Genomic DNA, 22,616 nt, shown 5'->3' with positions numbered 1-22,616 from the left:
GAAGTAATCCTTTTAAAAGCCTGTACCAGAAATATGCACAGCCGGTACAGCAGGGATGATTAACCACTGTCTGTGTGTCAGTGTTTGTAGTAATATGTGCTTGTGTGTGTGTCCACGTTCCCCTCGTGTCCCTGATCCTGAGCATTAAATTCTTCCTCAGCTCCACTAGACATCGCCAAGTCCCCTCTCTCCACCACCTTTGTACATCCTCTTTCCTTCACTCCGCCGCCGAGTAAGAGTGGAAGAGCACAAGCAATGTCGGATGCACTGAGAAATGCTTACCCGTTGCAAAGTAATGAAGAGAAAGACAATGAGTGCAAGCGGGCAACAGAAGAAAACACACAAGGCCTCAGGCAACGTTAGGAACTCTCAACATAATCACAACTGACAGCCCAACACCAGCATTATGGATATTTGATCATGGCCGGAGATGCAATATGCACATGCTCACAGGAAAACACACACACGTGTCAACAAACACATATAGGAACACACACACACGCACTTAACTTTTCTGCAATACACTTCAAAAAGTGTTGATTTACCATAAATTCTATTTCCAGCGTTCTGTATCTAGAGCACCACCCACCCCCCCAAAAAAAAAGTGAGAATGGAGATAAAAATAAAATAAACTGCAGGCGCATTTTGAAACATTTTGATACACATTTTTACATCGTGTCAGCAGTATTCTATCTCCCTCTAATCAAAATGTGTCAAACTTAACTTTCCCTCCATGCTCTGTTGCAGCACAAGAAGCCTGGAGTTGTACTCTTCCTCCTGGAAATCAGCAACAAGAAGAAAAAAAAATCTATGACATTTTCTCCTGTATGCCATCGAGCCTTTTGTTGGCCTAAAAATAACACAGAGAATTCACCAGCGGCGGCAAAGCACATTTTTTCCTCCCTTTTCTACTAACCAGGAAAAGAACCTGAAAAGAAAATTCAATATGGTCGCCCGTGCCAGCGTCAAAATCAGAGGGGGGAGGTAATGCTGGCTATACATCATCATTACACAATCCCCGAAAAAAGGGGGAAAAAAAGTTCAAATAAGGAAACTTCTTTTTTTTTCCTTTTTTGCAATGGAAAAGCTTATTATAAATCACACCACAGCTCATCACAGGATCACTCATTTCTCTCCCCCCTACTCTAATTCTCTCCTACTCTCTGGAGAGTGAAGAAAGAGTAATATATATATGAAATCCAATAGATGCCAAAGGTGTTGTTTTGACAGTGTGAGGGAACAGGAGAGAAGAAGGGGGAGAAAGGGGGGGGGGGGTCCTGACATGGGATGATAAATGTATGGCAGAGGTGGAAATGGCTTCCACCTGATTTGATATGGAACGCGCTGTCTGTCCCTCTTAATCTCACAGACTCGGTAACATATTCATTGGCGCTGTCAGACATGCTGCTTTATGGACTAAAGGTGGGAAGTGTTGCCACGTGTGCTTATCTGTAGAAAGCCATGTGCAACTTCTGGCATTTTCATACGCCGCTGTATAGGCTGTTCATACGGGGTCACGCCAGGAGTTGATGTATCATTCGTATATTCAAACAACATTGATGTTTTTCTCAGAGCCGACTGAGATGCGATCACACGTCGGGGTTGTGTTTTAAGTTTGTGTGAGTGTGGTGACCAAACACTGTAGCTAATTAAACCATCTGGCTGCAGGCATAAACAGAATCTCATCAATCTCCATCTTTCTTTTTATATCTTGCCCTGTCTTTATTTCGGTCTCTCTACCACACACACACACACACACACACACACACACACACACACACACACACACACACACACACACACACACACACACACACACACACACACACACACACACACACACACACACACACACACACACACACACACACACACACACACACACACACACACACACACACACACACACACACACACACCTTGGTAAAGCTGCTGCTGGTGATATAGAGAGGCTGCAAAGGCCCCAGCTGACCTGGGCTCTGCTGCGCTATGAATCTTTTATCACATCACCTCTGCAACCACTGCTCTCCACTCAGCCCCCCCACCACAACCCCCTCCCTTCCTCCCTCCATTCTCTTCCTCTTCTTCATCGTCACATAAAAAAATATGTTGCAACATGATAAAACATTTTTACATGAATATATCATTATCATATTAATAAAGAGGCATTACTGTCATTTCTATAAACAAACAAGACCACTGCCAAGAAAACAGTTAACCTCGATTTACTTATTTTTTAAAATATATATATTGTCTGCTAGGTTGTCTTTTAATAGAAATGTGCTTTATAACTTTATGGCAAAAAACAGCATATTCCTTAATCAGATGGAAACACTGAGATGAAGCTATGGAAACATTCAAATCTCATCTTCGTCTACAAAACACAACAAGCACTGGACTTCATGATAGAGATGCAAATCCTGACATTTTATAGCCACTAATCGCAATCTTGGTCCTTTGATATTAAGTATTTGTAGATACCATGTTCAATCCAATATTTATAGTTCTGCTTATTTTTTTCCTAATAATACAGCTGCACCCTCAGTGTAAAACACGCCTCCATCACAGTGAGTAAAGCTCAGACACAGAGCGGGATGACGATAAATTAGTGAAGACATTTAAATATCCTGGATTAAGAAATCACAGCTTTCCTTTTCCTTGAATATTTTGTTTTAGTGTTTTGTATAATATCCAAAGAGAACGGTGTTGACATGTTCTGATGGGAACAAATCGGAAAGGCTCTCAAAAATGAGATCCCACAAATTAACACTTTGTTGGATTACATGTGCAAATCACCGATTCATTTTCAAAGAGTAGCATCCTAATGAACGTATAAAACGTGAGGAATAGTGAATAAGTGTACAATGAAGTGTGATTTTAGAGACAGATGCTTCCCGTTAAGACTGCTCATGCAGCCAGTTACATGAAAAACAGTTACATTTCATTAGGTGAAAATACTGACTAATCCAATTTCCCACTACCTTAAAGCTTTAAATTCTTTACATATTTATCCCCCCAAAAATCCATGATTGCACCAAGCAAGTTTTTTGCATCGCCTATGAAATATCATGAAATGAGTTATTTGAGCCATTTGACAGTATCATTTAATCTGTGCACGAGCGTTAGGATGATGTACTAGGAAGACGTAATGATGGTCATTGGCATTTTTCATGAACACTGACTTCTAATAAAATAAGCCTATTTGTAACATGGTGATTAATGAATGGCTTGAAGGTATGGTACATAATTTCAGAATATGAAAAAGACATTCATTAATGATTTTTTATTATTCACTATAATAGAGCAGTTTGTGTGTGTAGGTATAGATCCATGGAACGGTGCATGTGAAACTGTAAAATTCCCATCTGTCATGATTAGGTGGAGGATATTAATAAAAAAGTGTAGCTCTTGCTTCACAGGGTGTGTACGCTACAATCACTGAAACAGCTGATGTGCAGCACGTAATTGGAGAAAAAAACACAGCTCAGAGACGAAAAAATTATGAAGAAATTGGTGCAACCCTGATGACATAATATATAGCTGTTGTGAGCATTTAGTACTGCTTCAAAATGATCTTCAATATGAGAATAGATGGGTTGGTTAGATACTGGATATATATGACCTATATGACGGCCTTGTGGTTTGAGCTTAATGCAGATCAAGAGGCACTGCACTTAAGAAGAAAAAAGAAGAAATAGAGTGAATTTGCTCATGTGTGCATTTGTATATTCTCAGTTAAAGAAGAAGGATCAAAACTCCCCTTCCTGTTTTGGTTTGCCTCTATTAGTCGGGATGGATGAATAGAAGAGGAGGAAGATGAGAGAGATTTTAAGAAGATGACAAGCAGGATACAGAGACCCCCCGAGCCCATGTGGCACAGTGTAAACACTTTGCGAGCTGTATTCAAATTCAAATGCCTCTCTTCTTAACCTCCGATCACTCTTGACACCACCGTCAGTCCCATCGCGTGGCAGTCCGGAGAGAGAGAGGTGTGCTGTTCAATTATCCCTCTCTTTACAGGACGAGCGCGTTGACCTTGGCCACCCCCACCGGCTTAACTTTAAATGAATAACAGAGGGGGATTTTTATGTGAAATGTGAAACAGTCCGGCACATGACAGGCAATTACTCTTAGTGATGTCAGTCTGTCAAGGGGTCACTGGTGCCGCCATTGTTGTTATGTGGCTGCTCCTCCCATTCGCCGCGACTCTTGATAGACGTTTCTTTAGAGTTTAGGCCGAGCGTTGCTGGCAGTTTGTGGCTGCACCTGGACAGAAACTCAATAGTAGCCTGCGCTGGTATGAATGAACTTGGAAAAAAGAGACAGAAGGGAGGAGGGAAGAATGCGACAGAGGGTAAAAAAAAAAAAAAAAACGCTTTAAAAGTGACACTGAAGGAGAGGTGGATTTTTTAAAATCAACTCTACACGAGGTCTTGAGGAATAAACTTTGTTGTGCGGTTGCAGTAGAACCCAAGCCGTCGTTTATTCATGGAAACGTCTTTTAATTTCTATTTACACGCATTACATTAGTCCACAGTCCTCCGAGACATCTGCATGATGAGATCTTGAGTGACAGTGGCTGATTTCAAAAGCGCTGCATCTCTTCTTTTTTTTTTTGGAAAGATAGTGAGAAAGCCCTGCTGTTTTGCAAACGCATAACACAAACAGGCGTCTTATTAAACGTGCACAGTGGCATACGTTAATTTTTGTCACGTAAACTCATCCCATCTCCTATTGGGCATTGGATTGCTGCTCATCTCCTCCATAAAGAGCAGAATAAAATCCATGAATTTGCACAAAAATAAATAAATAAATAAAAAGTTTTTTAAAAAAGGGAAGGAGCTCTTTTCCCCTGGGCCCCAATTAAAACTTCCTTTGGCAAAGTGGCAGCTTTTTATCCCCCCTCGCTTTCCCGATGTTTTTTCCGCCACATTTCTTAACAAACTGCAGCAAAGACGGAGTGAATGCAGGCTATTAGAAACTAAGAGCCAAGTGAGGGAGGAAGGAGGGGACGAGATAGGCTAGACGACGGAAAGAGCAAGAAAGCTATTAGTCACGCATTAGTCAGAAATTATGGAATAATTTCAAATGTTAAAACTCCATATCTGCTATTCAGAGTCATTATTATACGGTTTGCTTGAACCTTGGGGAATGAGTGGACTGCTTATGTAGAACAAGAGACACAACTAGTGAAAGGAGTGGAGTTTGTAATGCCCAAAAAAAAAAAAAAAAAACAAGGAGTGGCTGCGAGAGGTCTTTTAAGTTGAGCTATTATGGAGCATGATGAGTACACTGTCTGTGTGAAGCAGGAGTGATTCTGAGCTCAACGTGCACACTGATAGTTTGTCATACTTCAAACACGGTGAGGGGAAGATTTTGATCCAGTTGTGAGATTAGTGTCAGATCCTGACAGATAGCACATGCCCAGATGTTTATATTCAAAGCATGACGCTCAAGCTGGAAGTGAAATTTCAGCTGATTGATTTAGTGCGGGCGTATGCAGGCGCTGGTCTATATTTGGGCGTGCACATTGATGCTTTCACATCTCGCGGAGTGCGCTTCAAGTACAGTCAACTTAAAAATCCCTACATGTTTCTGGCTGCTTTGATGAGAGGCAGTAAGCTGGGCGATGATTAGATATGCTTGTGGGGTTGGGATGGTTGGTTAGATGTCTTTCTGGGCCTTTCTTTCTCTCTATCGCTGTAAGCCAACGGCTCAGCTTGTTGTTCCCGAGAATCTGGACTAGACCATCAGATTCAATTACTGAGCACAAAGCCCAAAGCAGCACAAAACCCCACAGCATCAATAACAGCTGGAAGTAAATAATATGATTCTGTAAAAATAAAATAAAAATTTAAAAAAAAGAAAAGAAAGATAGTTGAATTGGCTCTTGTGGGATTTTGATTAAAAAGTATCCACTGATTGCTTTCTGTCTCCTGTTTCATTTTTGTGTGATTTGTCTCAAGATGTGAAAGAATACAAACAAGCTCTTGTTGAATGTGTTGGAATTGGACATCAGATTATACAAATAAATCATAAATAGAGTTGAAAAGGACTTGAAAAAAGTTGTCAACAGTCTTTGTTTATGGTTTAATCTAAAAAGAAAACAGGAATTTGTTAAAACATTCCAACACATTTCAAAAGATGAGCTTCACAAACTAAATAAAAAAGGCTGCAATCAAAACTTTTTGTGAAAAATGTTTTCATGTTTTCATTGCAGTGATATCTGAAAGGCAAAGTGTCATCCTCATACTTTCACTCATAATTGCACTGATACTGGAGTAAACATTTTCTCTAAATTCAGTGTGATTCAGATGATCAACCTTTGCCTCGGTGCCTCGCTTTTAGCACGTATTTGAAAACACAAACTGAAACAACAAAACAACGCTGACTGCTTGAGCATGATGCAAATGAGCTTCCGTAAAAGACGTTGCCCTTAAATCATTTGCTGATTAAATCCTCTAGAATAATCACTAGATCTTGAACTGGGTGTGGAAAAGAAAAAAAGAAAATCAAACTTGAAGTCATTATCGACATGTAAAACACAAGAAACACCTACATTTATCTGAACTTTCCTTTATCGCTACGGCTCTCTGCGGCATGAAAACACTCCATCAGTGTGTGAGATGGACATATTAACGACATTGATCCACAGCTATTTCACTCCAGGAAAAGATAAGAGAAGCCACCGTTGCTCCACATAAATGAAATCAGGCACCATATCTCACACTGGTACATGAAGCATTATGAAATATGGAGGCAACCATGCAAGCTGGGTAGCTACTGCATTGGCACTGAATTGTGTGTGTGTGTGTGTGTGTGTGTGTGTGTGTGTGTGTGTGTGTGTGTGTGTGTGTGTGTGTGTGTGTGTGTGTGTGTGTGTGTGTGTGTGTGTGTGTGTGTGTGTGTGTGTGTGTGTGTGTGTGTGTGTGTGTGTGTCTTGCAGGAGATGTGACAGCAGGGATCAGATAGCGGTGAATGCATCCCAGACTGGATTTAGAGAGCGTCTGATGGAAGCATGGAGAAGGGAGACCGTCTCAGATATTTATTGACTGCAGCTCTCGTGGAAGCGGTGGTGGTGGCGCTGCACGCAGGAAGGGAAACTTTTTATCCTTTGTGTTTCCACCGTTCTAAACTAGTATTGGACTTGGGTTGTTTTTTTCCCCCCACACATACACAGCTTGATGAAACAAAGATAGCACTCATGTGATGCTCTGCTACACAATAGCGGTATCGAATCTTGTTAAAAAAAAAGTAATTCTTTACATTTCGAACTTGAATTGAACATTCTCCTCAAAAGTCCCTTGAAGCCACTGTTTTGCAACTTGTCAGTGGATAATTACAGTTGTCAGAGCAACACTCGATCAAGTCAACATCCACGCTACTTCTCCCCTTCATGAAGGTTCTGCGCGGGGCATTTCGGGACATACGGTAAGGCTTCTGACTCCTGCCACTTGAGATTAATCCGTGCCACTCCAGCTTCGCTCGTCATGGGGGCGAAAGAATAAACAGCATGCCTCGGGGAGAAAGGAGGCGGGTAAAGTGGATGGAGACTCTCTTTAGTCTTTCTAGTGAGGCAAAGGTCGATAAAAAGACAAAGGTAGTGTGAGGAAAAAGAAAAACGTACTCTGGTTATACTGTTATACCTTTTCTGCATGAGCGAGTGTGCTGCGTGCCAGCACATCCACTTGCCTAGGGTAACCGTGCTAAGTTTGTCACTGAGAGTTTATGCCCTAACAAGTCTTTGACTGTAGTCAGATTGAGGCGGAAGGCGGAGAGAGAAGGAGAGAGAGAGTCTGATTAGCTACAAGAGGCCAAGCCCTCGGCAGACCTTTCCCAAGACCTTTCCCTGTCTTTTCCTCCTCTCACTACTGGTGACAGCTGAAGAGAGAGCCTTAGGTACCATGACCCGAATGCAGAGTAGTCATTTACTGTGGGACTATGCAGCTTTATTTAGCAAGGACACTGCATCATGTTTTATATATATGTATGCATTCAAACATCCCCCAGGCATGCATTTCCTCATTCGCCCTCCCTCCTCAGTTTGTTTCTTACATCCTGTCTTTTGTTCACCGTGAAAATTGCCTCCGAGACTTTCATGGCCTGTGCGTATTACCGTCAAGGTGGTGCTCCGTGCATTTGAGGAAACACACACTGAACGTTGCACTTGTGCATTTGCATGAGGACGAGTTCATCAGCTCCTCAACCTCCCGTCCCCCTGATTTCCTCCCCTGGTCTCTTCCTGTTACCTCCACCGACAGGAAACCCGTTATACACCTTGACAGTGGTGGGTGTTTGCCTGTGTGCCAGTGCAGTAAATGGTTCGAATACTAAATAGGTTTATACTGTGTTTCTATACAGGCTCTGCTGCAGAAACACGGTTGAATTATACATGCATTTGAAATTACTGTGAATATGTGCGTGCTGAGGGAAAGAGGGAGAGGAAGAAAAAAAAAAAAAAAAGGGACGAAGGTCTGTTATGTAGAATCAGCTGTCAGTTACCATGCCCTCCTATTCACCCGCTGCTCTCCCTGCTGCTGGTGCCCTCTGTCAAACTGCACTTGTTGAATTTGGATGAATTATTGTTTGTTCCCTTCCACCACCCTCGCTCGCTCCCTCTGATTGCAATCGGAGTTCCAGCCTTCCGCCATTAAGTATGCAAGCCCTGCTGCATGCCGTGCATTCGCTATCAGCAATCAGCAATCGCCACCATCTCTAGACTTATTCCTGCAGACGGGATAAAAATAAATACATAAAAAGCAATCCTACACATGCAAACAGAAAGAAAACTGAACTCTGACGGAGGGGAGGGGGGAATAATGGCAAGAGATGAATTTAAAGCAATGCAAACATGGAGGCGCGCAATCACATGTGTGCGCATCTGCCATTGTGCCACTCAGGTGCTTAAATGATATCAATACATAGCCTTGAAACTGTATCTTGGGAACGTGGGAGGCCTTATTTTAAAACTTTACTCACAATACAACAATTAGGCTTCTACTTCTTAAAGTTACAGGTAGTCTAATGTCTCATGAGCATTATATTTTCTTAGACCAAACCATCTTTCGTTAAACAGTTATTAAAAGTGCTTAATTATTTTAAAATAACAGCTTTTTGTCTATTGTCTTACATAATTACACAAAAATAATCAGGAGGTGCGTTTGTTGACAGGTTCACAAGGTTGCTGTCTAATCCTCTTTTGCGGAAGCGTACCTAGAGAGAGATTCTGGTGGTTTGCAGAGATTAAAGGGATTTCTTTTTTTTCTTTTTTTTTTATGTAGAGACAGATGCATGTTGTCTGTCACTTAATGAAAACATCAGCGCCTGCACTTTTATCTCCAGAACAGGCAGACGTCACTAATGATCACAGCCAGCTCGAGAAGCTGTGCGGCACCTACAGATGCTTCAATCTCACACGCTGATGAGCTCCATGTGCACCTCCAACCGTGACAGCTACAGCCAAGCCTGCATTTAAATAACTTTGCTTCGACGTTGCACAGCCGAGTAGGTTCGTGTACTTTGTTCTTTAAGTGGTTCGTTCGCTGCGTGTTACTTTTAGCGTGCGGAGGAACTGTTTCCTCGCAGACGTGGGTGACTTAATTCCTTAATTGGCAGCTGACTACCTGCACAGGTGGATCCTCTGAATTTTAGAAATACTGAAAAATGTAATTCTGATGGTGCACAGTTATTTCAAAAGCTGGGAAAGTATGGTTTTATAGGTGTAGCTCAACATAGGAAAATAATAAACACTTTATATCTCATTGAGCAAATGAGCATATTTCCAAAAATGTTGAACTATCCTTTGAAAAAGAACAGCTTTGTACATATTGCTGATACTCTGCAGTAATAATGTTTGTGTAGATTGTTCAGGGCCTGATTAGTCCTTTTGAATTTCCATTTTTGACTATTTGGGCCAACAACCTTTCATCCGTTAATGGAGGAGCTTTCATACTACATTTGAGTATCCTTCTCCACAGCAGCGTGGCATACACATATCCAGAGGCCTAGCATAAACACCACTTTGATCTGCCCACAATAGCAGAGTAGCTTAGGGATAATGCTGAGATCACCTCTTCAACCCCCCCCCCAACCCCCTTTCATCCACTCCCCGGAACATCACTCTGGCAGGAGTCAATGCACAAAGCATTGTACTAAGAGTCAATAGTGGAAAACGCTGAAAAGAAAGCATCGTCGCGTCAATGATCTGACTATTACTGTGAGATTAGCGTTACTTGAATTGCATGGTTCGATGCCACATCGAAGCGAGGGTTTTCCTGAGGATGCGCTCTTGTGAGGCAAGTTTTGTAAGTCAGCGGGAGGACCATTTGTTGTGATGCGATGACGCCTTTGTTTTGATTAGCAGTTTGAGCTCGGAAATGGACTTGGCTTGCCTGTTGTCAGTGAGAGACTGGAGGGGAGCGTTGGCATTCAAACCCCATTTCCTTGGCAGCCGTTTCACTCAGGAGGGATCAGCTGTCTGCCAGAACAGATTACACCAGGGATACTGACGCCTGTCTCTGGAGTGTTTTGACAGCTGACCCTGAAAAGGTGATCTCTTATGGAAACACCAGATTACCACAGAGGAGGAGGGTTAATACATATTAGGTTACTCTCTGCAGTATCTATTGATGCATCTAATAGGAACCTAACCTTGAGTCAATCTAAACAGGAGCTTCAAAGAGTTTGTGGCAATGGACAGTTCTGTTATCACTAATAATCATTTAAAAGTATATTATCTATTTATTTCATGTAGCCTAACCAGCCAAAAAGAGTTGGTAAAGTAAGATAATGTTATGCCCTCCATCACATGCCTGTAAACAATCTGCACTGGGCATGTAAATGAATGTGGGTTGAAGATGGAGGTAAACAAGCCTCCATCAGCACAGTGGCAGGTCATTTGAAAGAACAAAAAGATGCCCAGGAGATCCTGTAGAATATTTTCATTAAAACATACTTCTCAAATGCCTTTCAAACAAAGGTTACGGTCTAAAAAACACAAAGTCCACAAGCTTCTGCTTCATAAAATGTATTCATTTTCACTAAGTTCTCTGCTCTGTATTCTGAGTGGCGTGCCAGCCACAGACCAGTGTTACCAATTAACCTATGATCGGACTAACTGGAGGCGATTGCCTTTAGTTGTTTGCGGTTGTGTGCGTGACTTGATACCACTCACTTAGAAAAACAATTAGTTTGACTTCTACATCTCAGTAATGTTGACAAGACATAAATCAACCAGTGAATTTATCCATACCTTCAATTTACTGCCCCTGGTTATATTTTTTATATGCGAGTACACACTTAATGTATTTCAAGGAGTCAGACTTGGTTTGTCCCTGTCTTTTGATTCTTCACAGGTGGTAAAAGAACAACGAATGGTTGCTAATTACATAGCACATGTAGAGTGTGTGTGTGTGTGGCCACATGACGCTCACTGCTTGTTTCCAAAGCTAATCAGATACGTGCTGAAGTGGAGGACATGCTCAGGCAGCAGAGGAAACCTCCCACTACTTAAAGCCAGAGACGTAGTAAGACAGGGAGAAAGAGACATACTGTAGCGAGATAGACAAAGATTAAAAACAAAGAGAGGCACACACCTGTCTGCTGGAAAGGTCCCCGACTGCTAATGGATAAAGAGCTCAAACACAGCCAATTAAGAGCGGTGCTTGTTAAAGCGGCAACATACGGCATTCTGTGTCAGGATAGATTGGCCTTTCATGGCTGCTTTGGGGCTATTGATACAGCTGCTGACAAATGCATTAAAAAGAGTAACCGAGCCCAATTCTGTTCTGTGAAACTCGGCTCTGGATAACTAAGTCATTTTCATTTGGGCAAACGAATGAAGGTCAGCCAGCTAAACGGCGACTACAACTCACACAACTGCTGTTTAATCTCTGCTTCAGTTTTGTCTTTTACCAGCTTGGAGGGAGAGGGGAAAGAAGGATCGGGGGGAGGGCAGAGATGCTGCTTGAGGGAGAGAAATGGAGGAGCGAATGAGAGTTATAGAGGGTTAGAGGGCGAAGCTGTGAGGCACTGCAGAGCAGCAAATCCACAGGAAAATGGGAAGATGGAAAGTAGCAGCTGGAGTTGAAGATGAGAGCTGCGCCGATAAGCAAACAGGTGAGGAAAGACGGGAGGGAGAGGAGAAGAAGGGAGAGGAGAACCTAGAAGAAACGACAAGCGGGAATTAATTGTGTAGACAAACTAGAGAGGCAGAAAAGGGCAGGGGAGGACTTGGCACAGTAGAAAGCAAAAGGAGGCAGCACTGTGGTGAGACGCCACATGGGAGGATGACACATATCTTATCCCCTGGAGAGTGAAGGAGAGGGGGCCAGACACCCCTGCTGATTGACTGGCAGTGTCTCGGCCTGTCATTCACCATCCACTCACACTCATCAACACTGGCTGGGCTCCCTGCATGCGATGGAGCCAAGGGCATTAAGCAGCACGGCACAATACGATTCATCCACATGAAGCTATTCTACCGCAAATGACTGCACTGCATAAAAAAAGCAGCTTTTTAAAATATGCGATTCCTCGTCCTCAGCTCTTTCTCAGTAAGCATCCGTGTTATTCTGGCAGGACATCTGAGAGCTGTGTCAACTGTTTCAGGTATAAAACAAACATTTGAATTAGTAATCATCTCAGGGAAGGAGTTTACAAAAAGCATACTGCAGTAAGTTGTTAAAAAAATAAAATATTTCCACAGGTAATCAGCTTCTACTGTTGTGAAAAACCTTTTTTTCTTGTTGCATTCATTCTCTCCGAGTTAAGTAAGAGTGAGTCTTTACTTGTTCCATAATCAATAAATGTGCACTTATTAATTACTGGACAGTCTCTGTTGCTAAATCCAAGTATCCTGAATACAGTGGCAGTATGACTCACCAGATTGGCGCTGTCCAAGGTGCTGCCAGAGAGAATACATTACATTTCTCAACAATGCAGCCCACCGGTGGCATCTGGGTGACTGGTGTATTAGTACTGCTCTCTAGTGGTCACTACATGTACTACTGTGCTGCTCATATAGGTCTCTAGCACCATCTGTTGGAGCAAGGGAAAAAAAATATTTGCCCTTGTGTGCTTGACTGCCTAAACAGAGAGGTGATGCCTCTCTATGACCACTGACACTTCGATGATGATGAAGGAGGCAAAACAGTGTCTTCTGGGCCCAAGGTATTCAAGAAGTGAATTCATAATTTTCACAATCTTCAGCTGCCTATTATCAGTTGATTTAAAGCCTTTCCATGTCTGCAATATGGAGCATTAATCGCTGAATTCCAGTAGAACAATAGACAGCAATAAAATGAAACTAGCAAAGGCTGAATTTTCTGCTATAAATTTGCAGTTGAACCTTTTGAAATACTGAAAGAGTTGAAAATGTGGTCAAAGTGGAAACCAAAATACAAACACTGAAGGAAGTCGAATTTGCAAATCCTGGTGTAGAAAGGAGTTGTGTGTTGGTGGTAAACTGAATTGAGATGGAAGTGAAAGTATGAGTTCTAGTTATAAACCGAAAGAGGACATCAGTTCAAAGTGTCAGCTCAAGCGTTGGGCAGTTAGAGTAAATTAACAATGAACAAATTACTGGCGTGCAACTGCTTCAATGTGTTTGCAGTCTGCATGTACCTTTAAAGAACAGCTACCAAACCCCAACCCCCAAAAGACAATACTATGTTGGATTTTTTAATCTTAGTAATTAAACTGATCAGTTATATTTCCTGTATACATTTCTCCCACAATATGTTATTGTAGAATTTAAACTCTCCCTGGTTGCAAAATTCCCAAAAATCAGAAACAAAGCTGAGGCCAGCACCTCAGCAGTACATATGTCACTGGTTGTGAGCCTTCAAGGCAAAATCAGTTCTCAGTTGTCAGTTGCTATTTGCCTTGCCACATAATTTGCTGATCCCTATTCATTCATCCTTCAAGCGACACTTTGTAATGTGACAAAACATCCCATTTTACAAATTTGCCTCATTGAAAATTGAAAATTGATAATTTCTGTGAGTGTGCATAGTCTTAAAAATGCTAAATCCCACTTTGAAAATTAAATGGTTTTGCTCTGAAGCACCAGAGAATGATATGCACCAGTGTAGCCTGTGGGGAGTTACTGTGCGGAAATACTCAGTCTGCATTAGACAGAGACAATTGATCAAAACAGACTAATTAATGTATGTGTTTTACATATATTCATTTCCGTATCAAATATTAATGGAAATAAACGTATTTGTTTTTCAAATGAGCACAAGGCTATCAAATATTTCAGACACACCTCATTAAAGATACAGAGCCAAGAGCAAACATGCATTTTTAAAGGGCCCACGATTCACAATGGCAACGCAGAGTTGGGCTGCTCAGTAGTGTGGCCTAGATCAGCTATGCAGACGGCTGAGTGTTGCAGGAGATCAAGGTCTTCTTGTAAAATCTAAAACTCTTTGGCCTTTCTCCTTTACATTCTTTATGGCAAACATAAAAGTCGCCCTCAGTCCCTCGATGTCCAGTTAAAAATAATTCACGTAGCCCTTAAAATGAACTAAGAAAAGCTTTGCCCAAATCCCTTTAGTACAGGGAAGCTTTAGACAAAATACACAACACCACTACAATTACCAATGATATTTGTGAAGTCCACTTTGCTATTAATGCAGTCTAATACATTTAGTGTTTGTAGAAGAGTGTTTCTAATATGTTGTCTATCATCTTTCTATCAATAACATGAGACAAATTTCAGAAACTCCTGTCAATATAATCCAATTAAAACAGCAGCACAAACACAGCCACAATTTAAGGATTTGTAATTATTTGCTGGGTGCAACTTTTAAATGTTTTATATGTGTCAGTTTTCTTAGTCTTGTGACATTAAACTGAATCTTTTTTGTTTTTTGATCTGAATTAAGTTGTGATGGGCACTGTGTAGACATTTGTAAAATATTTGACATGTTGAAACCAAAGCCTTTCTATTAATTAATGAATTAAGAAAATAATTAGCAGATTGATTGATAAAGCAAATAATAATTAGATGCAATATTGAACTTGCAGAATTCAAAGCAGGACTACTGTATCAGGCTGCATTAGCGGTGTACCTAATATCCTGGGCGACTGTGTAGACATGCATAGCTATCAAGCATTAGTGTTGGATAACAGAGGGAACAGATTTCTCAATGCTTCAGGCCGAACAAACAACCACCAACAACTCAGATGTTCAGCCGGCTAAACAAACTCAATTCACAATGTGTCAGCTCAACAGCCTCTGAGCAGCAGACACTTCAAACCCAACTATAAGAGACACAAGTTTAAACAACCATCAACAGCTATAAGCAGGCACGGCGGCCAACACACCACAGCAGAAACACAGCAGCACTGCATATAAAAAAGGGATGTCCTCCGTGTGTTCAAAATGAAAACGTCTTCTGGTTACAATATCCGACTTTCATCCTTACCTTGGAGTTGTTGTCCAGCTGCCGTGAATAGTTTGTCCATATTTCGACCTGTCTCTGCAGCTAGCTCATGTTAAATGCTCTTTAAATGTCCGGTTTGACACAGCTGTAGGTCCACCATCATCAAAATGTTAGCTTCACCTTTAAAAAATCAAGTCCATAGCTTATTTGTTTTGTTTGGTTAAATTAACCGGTAGCCATTATCACCACCTGACCCGCTAAATCGTTACATACAACTGAAGTCCGCGGTTTTGCCGCCATTAGATTTTCCCAAGATGGCGGCCGGAAGTGACGTCCTTCATTTTATTTATTTATTTATTGTGATAAAAAAAATGACAGGGGGTTGACTAGCTACACATACGAAATAAATAGAAAATTACACATAAAGACAATTATATGAAGGAATAAAAAATAATGAATAAAAAATAAATACATGAAATGAATAAAAATAACAGAATAGTTACAAAAATACACAGTTTTACAGCCTTCTTATAAGTGCAAAATGTAATTATCTGTAAGCAGCATACTGCTCACAGTATATGAAAAAACTAAGAGGAGAGTTTTTTTTGTTGGTCAGCTTACAATTATGCATATGAAACTTAGCTAAGATAAGACATAAGATTGATTATGTCAGCTTGTTCCTCATTCTTTCTGTTGTAACTTAGAAACAAACAAACAGTACATGGTTATAGACTACAATATACTTTTACAACATACTTACCTTGTATGGTAAGTCCAAGAAGTCAAGCTTTTCTACCATTATGATTTATTCATATTAATCTAATTTTCTATTCACACACACTCCAGTAAGGTGTATGAACTGCACAAAAAGAACACAACTTGGAAAATGTGTATCTTCTATATCATGCAGCAAGACAGGATCGTTTTGGTTGCAGTTGGATTGGAGTCTTTCTGGAATTTGGAAGCATATTCAAAATAGTGTTGTTTATCAACCTTACTCAACTAAAGTGGCATCATACTTTTCACATGCCCCCTGTATTAGATCATCAAAAATAGTAGACAGAACAGATTATATACAATGGCCTTTATTTTTTAATTAGTGTGGCACTTGTAACCCATCTTTCCATTTACACACACGTATATACATATATACAGTATATATATATATATATATATATATATATATATATATATATATATATATATATATATATATATATATATAATTAGGGCCCGAGCACTGACAAGTCAGTGAGGGACCTATTGTTATTGCCAGGATTTTTCTCTTTTATTAGGGCCCGAGCACTGACAAGTCAGTGAGGGACCTATTGCTTTTGCCAGGATTCTTATTATTATTTTTCACGCTCTTGTGCCGCCACTTTAGGCGCATTTTTGGCGGCCTGAACATACATGAAAACTCATGAAATTCTGCACACACACGTCGCAGCTGGTGAAAATGTATTTAATTTAACGTGATTGGACGCAAGCGTGGTAAGGGGACTCGCTAGCGCCCCCACACGTCGGGTCACGTAACCACAAATATTCTCGGATCTGCATGAAATTTACACATGTCATAGGTCTCATCGGATCATGGGGAAATTAATTTTGTGGAATTTTTTTACCAAACAGGAAGTCGCCCACGCAGCGTGGCGTGCACCGATTTTCATTTTTCGAACACCGCTTTGAGGACTTTATGATGTTCACAGAATCATGAAACCTGCCACGTAGGTTTCAAATCATGAGCTCTTTCATCTGATACCACATTTGCCCAACATTTTGCCCCAACAGCTCAGTAGCGCCCCCTAATGCGTTTTCCCACCTAGGATGTACTGACAAACTCTATAACTCACCAAATCTGACACACTCGTCAAGACTCACGAATATTATTTTTTGGTATAACCGCAACCTTTTAAGTGCCAAAATGACTCTACAGCGCCCCCTAGAACATTAAAAGTTGCAGCCCCGCCTTCTACATGCACGTACATGAACGAAATTTCGGATTCATATATATCATGACCAGACGCACAAAAAAGCCTCTTGGACCCATACCCTAAGTCCAACAGGAAGTCGGCCATTTTGGATCACAGGTGCATTTTTTCCGCCATTATCCCCATTTCCAGGCCTCGTACTTTAACAAATTCCTCCTGCAGTTTTGACTCCATAGACTTAAGATTGGAACTGTATCATCCTCAGACCTTGATGATGTAAACTTGATAACAGATTTTGCCTACGTTATACCAGGTGGGCGTGGCAGTCGTTTGTTTGTATAAACAAACAACTCCTTATAACTCCTCAATACATTGTCGGATGTTTATACATGCAGCACGTGAAATGTCACACCTGGTGAAGCCGTTTCAATTTCAACATCATTAGGGGTGGGTGTGGCAAGGGGTCTCCATAGCGCCCCCTAACAGCAGGTCATGTGACCACAAACTTTGTCTGACCTTTGTGAAATTTACAGGACTCATAGCACTCATGGGTAAACCCCCAAATTAATTTTTTCAAAATTTTCGCTCTAACAGGAAGTCGGTTATTGTTCATTTCCTGCGTCAATTTACCATTTTTCCAACAGCATTTAGAGGACTTTTCCGTCTTCACAGAATCACCAAACTGACCACATAGGTTCACACTCAGGAGTACTTTAATTTGAGACCATAACTGCCCCTGGGCGTGGCACAACAGCTCAATAGCGCCCCCTAATGCCTTTATCCATTTTGTACATTATCACAAACTCCTACACTCACCAAATTGTACACATACGTCAACAGTCACACATATTGACTACTGACAAAGTTTGGGATTTTTAAGTGAGAAGATGACTCCACAGCGCCCCCTGGAAGATTTCAAAGTTTAAGCCCCGCCTTCCACATTGACATAGAGAAATGAAATCGACAAGGCCTATGTATTATGTCCAGACGCACAAAAAAGCCTCTTGGACCCATACCCTAAGTCCAACAGGAAGTCGGCCATCCAGGCAAACATTTTCAATCTGGATGATTTTTATTATTATTATAGTTTTACGCCTTTTTGACAGCCTAAACATGCCCCAAAACTCAACAAAACTTGCAATCATGTCCGATCCGGCCCAAATTTGCTATTTTAAATATCGCAGAAATGGCTGACGCAAAAATGGATTAATAGCGCCCCCTAGAAAATTTAAAAAATCAAACCCCTCGACTCAGATTGACGTAGACAAACAAAATACGGGAAACACATGTACCGTGTAAAGACGCACTAAAAAGCCTCTTGGACCCATACCCTAAGTCAAACAGGAAGTCGGCCATCCAGGCAAACATGCTCAATGTTGATGATTTTTTGGCCCTTCACCCACATTCCTTTGTGCTGAGAAGTCACCCAGACTCATTTGTGGTCTTAGTTTGCCATCTAGTGGAGACATTAACCGCTGCACACAATGTTCACTTAAAGGTACAGGAGCAAAGACATCCACATGCCAGTTTTGACAGCCCTGCGACTGCCGCACACACCGACGTGCACGTACGGCGTTACAGTTGGGGGGAAACCGGGGGGGTGCGAGGGCCCTTCGACACTGCTTGCAGTTTTAATTATAATTGCAATTGTCAGACCTCAGATGGTAATGATTCTAGCAGATAGACCTTTATGACCTGAACTCCAATATAATGCAAAGATGTTGGACATTCTGAGGCGGAAATACAAGGTGAGAGTGTTCTTGACCTGTTGGGAGAGACACAGCAGGCTGCTGTATTTTGCCCATCACATAATAGTCCTGTGGCGTTGATCATTCACTTACCTCATAATGGCAGGTATGTCATTCCAATACTATCCTCAATATTGTAGCTCATAGCTCTCATCAGTGACACCTGTTGGTGGATAGCATGGCACACAGTGACAGCCTGCCGTAGACTAAGTCCATTAGTGGTCCTTATGTGTCAGTAAACACATCTTTCAATGCTTACAGAAATGGTTGTCTATACATGAACTAGCTGGCACAACATTCTCATTTTGTAACATAATGTCACCATTAGAAAAATATTTGATAATTGTAATATCCATTTGTTAATCTTATTGTTTTCCAGTGAATACTTTAACTGGGTGGATTCTTTTTATCTATCAATTATTTAATAAATGGTTTTGATACTAGAAACAAAAAAGCTGGTTAGATATGTTGTAAATGTATACCATACCTTTGACTGCAGACACCAAAGTATACCTTATTGGCAGTTTCATACAAATAGTGACAATTCCTTACTTGCTTTTGTGATGACAGGCTTTGAGCAGCAGGGGGGGCCCTTTCAATTGGTTCAGGTATTGGCTGGAGTCCTTCTTAACAGCTCAGGCAGAGAGTAATTTTTTCAGTATGACGTGTCCTGTGCCTTCCATGTGGTGCTGAGTCACACTATACTGTTGAGAGGACATGTAAGGCTGACTTTAACTGACATGCCTGATGATCACACCGTGTCTGGGTAACACTGAGCATCTTTATCACCAAGTGGAAGGTGACAGAATTGTTGCTCAGATTCAAAAATAGAATGAAAAGCACACTTTGAGAGGCAAAGGTTCATAGTTATATAACCTGCAGCATTAAGTAATGCTGATTTGTTTTACTTGCCTACCTGACATAAATTAAGGAACAAACTACTGTACATCCACACCTGTCAGCAGAAACCCCACCCATAAAAATGTGTGTAATGAGGCAAAGAAAAGACACATATTTATGCTTTTTATTTCAATTTATTTATCTTTAAAGAACCAATACGAATTGGGGATGTTTTCAAAATGGGTACGACAATAAAAAACTGACCATTTTCATTCTTCTCCACCTTACCTTTCAGATTGGATCTCAGGCTGTGTACAGTGGATTAAAAAAAAGTTTGCACACCCTCATGAAATTGCAGGTTTTTTGAAATGTAAAGATAGAAATTGCAACATAAACGTCAGACGTGCCATTTTTAATGTGATCTTCCAGCAAACAAAAATCCAGAGGAAAAAAACCCTGCTAATTAGGAACAAAATACAACACCCAAATTTGCGCAAGCCTACACACCCTGCCCCAGGTGGAAGTCCCTTATTACAGCAGCAAGTCTTTGTGAATAAGTCTGTACTGACTTTGCACATCTAGACTTTGGAATTTTATCCCACTCCTCTTTGTAAAAAAAAAGTTCAAGTTCCTTCAAATTGCGAGGGGATCTCCTGTGTACAGCTTTCTCTGGGTCATTCCACATTTCGATGGGACTGAGGTCTGGGCTCTGACTGGGCCATTCCATGACTTTGATTTTCCTTTTCTGAAGCCATGCCTCGGTCAACTTGGATGTGTGCTTTGGGTCACTGTCATGTGAAATTCCTCTTTATCTTCAGCTTTCTGACAGAGGCCAGCAGGTTTTGTGCCAAAATATCTTGATATCTGGAACTATTTGTTACCCGTATATCTTGACAAAAGCCCCTGACCCAGCTGAAGAGAAGCAGCCCCAAAGAATTCAGTCAGTATGGTGTTCCTTGGATGATGTGCTTGATTGGCTTTACATCAAACATATCTTTTACAATTAAGGCTAAAAAGTTCTTGACCATAACACATTTACCCACATGGTTTGGGCTGACTGAAAGCATCTTTTGGCATAATTCAGACATGCTTGGATAATCCTTTTTGGAAGGGTTTCTGTCTTGCTACCTTACCCCATATCTCAGACATGTGCAGAATACTGGAGATGGTGGTCACGCGCAAAGAGTGACCAGCACCTGCCAGAAATTCCTGTAGTTCCTACAGTGCTGTTGGCCTTTTGGTGGCGTCCCTGATAAGTTTTCTCGCCGTCCTCCCATCACCTTTGGAGGGTCTTCCTTATCTTCTTTGCCATGTCTCTGTGGTGCCACATTTTCTCCCTTACTCATGATGGTTTTGACAGTGCTCCATAGTACATCCAATGCCTTCAATATTCTTTTATATCCATCTCCTGATTGGTACTTTTCAACAATTAGATCTGTTTCTTTGGTAGCTCTTAACAGACCATGGCTCCCCTAGTACGATGCAACCACAAATAAATCCTACAGTAACAGCTGAGTTTAATCTGGTTTTAATCAGAACCACTTTCATTGATGGCGGGTGAATACTATTTACCTAAAGGCATTATTCTGAGTGTGATTGGTTAACACAGCTGGACACAGCTAGAGCCCCCATTATGAAAGGGTGTGAAAACATATGCAATCATGGTGTTGTAGTTTTTTTAATCTTAAATATTCCTAGTAATTGTTTTTCTCATAATTTTAAATTTGTTGGAAGAGCACATTAAAGACGGAACAAGTCTGACATTTACATTGTTATTTCTGTTTTTGCATTTCAAATACCTGCAATTTCATAAGGGTGTGTAAACTTTTTATTTCCACTGTGTATAAGTTTAAATACACATAATTAGGGAAGTCCTATTGTTGCCCTGTAGAGGAGAATGAATGAAAGCAGAAGTACCTATCACAGAGGTTGCCAAGTTTTTCCTGTTTTACTGCCCGGATGTGAATCTGAAGTGTCTGTGCGCATGTGTTTGTGTGTTTGTGTTTGTGTTTGTGTGTGTTTGTGTTTGTGTTGTGTGTGTGTGTGTGTGTGTGTGTGTGTGTGTGTGTGTGTGTGTGTGTGTGTGTGTGTGTGTGTGTGTGTGTGTGTGTGTGTGTGAGATAGATGTCAGCAGGGTTTGGTGGGCTTTTCAGAGGTGGACTGATTATTGCACTCCAACAAGGTAATAAAAAAAGAAAAAGAAAAAAAAAGACATGGCTCTCAGAGGATTTAAAAAAAAGAAAACAAAACTATTGGAAAACAAAGTGTCCTTGCCCCTGCCAAACTCATAACGGCCACACATATCATCTTGTGAATAAATATTGCAGACATATTCAAACTCAGTGAACCCCTAAACTGAAAGTGACTTTAAGCAAGTGAAGGGTAAAAGGAAAACATTACTGCATTTTCAGGTGAACCTTTTAGTTTTTGTGCAAAAAAAAAAACACCCCAATACCAAAATGGACAGTCACAATGTGTTCAAAGTTTAAAAATGTTTTAAAAAGATACATTATTCTGGCCCAATCTTATTATATCAATAATTTGTGGAAATAAAAATTAAGAATATGCTTTAACATTTCATCACCACTGTTTGTGTAAAAAAAAAAAAAAAAAAAAAAAAAAAAAAAATCACAAAATGGAAAAATGTTATCCCATGATTACAACTGAAACAAAAAAAGGAAAAGAAACAGGATGGACTCAAGTTGAAC

The 22,616-nt window shown here is 40.8% G+C and overlaps 1 long non-coding RNA gene across 1 annotated transcript; it reads left to right on the top strand.

Annotated features, from left to right (window-relative positions):
• The first annotated feature begins 20,092 nt into the window (after positions 1 to 20,092).
• LOC133996104 (uncharacterized) lies at positions 20,093 to 22,552 on the top strand. Its single transcript, XR_009927193.1, has 2 exons — positions 20,093 to 21,949; positions 22,033 to 22,552. It is a non-coding gene; the product is annotated as an uncharacterized LOC133996104 (long non-coding RNA).
• Positions 22,553 to 22,616: the final 64 nt, after the last annotated feature.

The sequence above is a fragment of the Scomber scombrus genome, chromosome 16, assembly GCF_963691925.1.
Source record: "Scomber scombrus chromosome 16, fScoSco1.1, whole genome shotgun sequence".
In the NCBI taxonomy this organism is placed as follows: Eukaryota; Metazoa; Chordata; class Actinopteri; order Scombriformes; family Scombridae; genus Scomber; species Scomber scombrus.
Note: the sequence above shows the minus strand (reverse complement) of the source record. Positions and strands in the feature narration are given on the sequence as shown.